This window comes from Lottia gigantea, assembly GCF_000327385.1.
Source record: "Lottia gigantea unplaced genomic scaffold LOTGIsca_191, whole genome shotgun sequence".
In the NCBI taxonomy this organism is placed as follows: Eukaryota; Metazoa; Mollusca; class Gastropoda; family Lottiidae; genus Lottia; species Lottia gigantea.
Genome location: NW_008708362.1, coordinates 251,291 through 252,745, shown reverse-complemented (window position 1 = coordinate 252,745; position 1,455 = coordinate 251,291).

Genomic DNA, 1,455 nt, shown 5'->3' with positions numbered 1-1,455 from the left:
TTGGCATTTTCGCTCTATGTGGCCTATAGGCAACTTCCATTTTTTCTGTAATCGTTTTTCCTTTGGTTTGGTGTGTTCTACCGAGTGCTGGTGGTCTACCGAGCAGGAAAAGGCCCAACACTGGAGCAAAATAACCCCATTTGGCAAAGTTAGGTCTTGGCATTTTCGCTCTATGTGGCCTATAGGAAACTTTCATTTTTTCTGTAATCGTTTTTCCTTTGGTTTGGTGTGTTCTCCCGAGTGCTGGCGGTCTACCGAGCAGGAAAAGGCCCAACACTTGGGCAAAATAACACCATTCGTTAAAGTTAGGTCTTTGAATTTTCGCTCTATGTGGCCTATAGGAAACTTCCATTTTTTTCTGTAATCGTTTTTCCTTTGGTTTGGTGTGTTCTCCCGAGTGCTGGCGGTCTACCGAGCAGGAAAAGGCCCAACACTTGGGCAAAATAACCCCATTTGGCAAAGTTAGGTCTTGGCATTTTCGCTCTATATGGCCTATAGGAAACTTCCATTTTTTTGTGTAATCGTTTTTCCCTTGGTTTGGTGTGTTCTACCGAGTGCTGGTGGTCTGCCGAGCAGGAAAATGCCAAACACTTGGGCAAAATAACCCCATTTGGCAAAGTTAGGTCTTGGCATTTTCGCTATATGTGGCCTATAGGAAATCTCCATTTTTTCTGTAATCGTTTTTCCTTTGGTTTGGTGTGTTCTCCCGAGTGCTGGCGGTCTACCGAGCAGGAAAAGGCCCAACACTTGGGCAAAATAACCCCATTTGTCAAATTTAGGTCTTGGCATTTTCGCTATATGTGGCCTATAGGGAACTTCCATTTTTTTCTGTAATCGTTTTTCCTTTGGTTTGGTGTGTTCTACCGAGTACTGGCCGTCTACCAAGCAGGAAAAGGCACAACACTTGGGCAAAATAACCCCATTTGGCAAAGTTAGGTCTTAGCATTTTCGCTCTATATGGCCTATAGGAAACTTCCATTTTTTTCTGTAATCGTTTTTCCTTTGGTTTGGTGTGTTCTCCCGAGTGCTGGCGGTCTACCGAGCAGGAAAAGGCCCAACACTTGGGCAAAATAACCCCATTTGGCAAAGTTAGGTCTTGGCATTTTCGCTCTATGTGGCCTATAGGAAACCTCCATTTCTTCTGTAATCGTTTTTCCTTTGGTTTGGTGTGTTCTTCCGAGTGCTGGCCGTCTACCGAGCAGGAAAAGGCCCAACACTTGGGCAAAATAACCCCATTTGGCAAAGTTAGGTCCTGGCATTTTCGCTCTATGTGGCCTATAGGCAACTTCCATTTTTTCTGTAATCATTTTTCCTTTGGTTTGGTGTGTTCTACCCAGTGCTGGTGGTCTACCGAGCAGGAAAAGGCCCAACACTGGAGCAAAATAACCCCATTTGGCAAAGTTAGGTCTTGGCATTTTCGCTCTATGTGGCCTATAGGAAACTTTCATTTTTTCT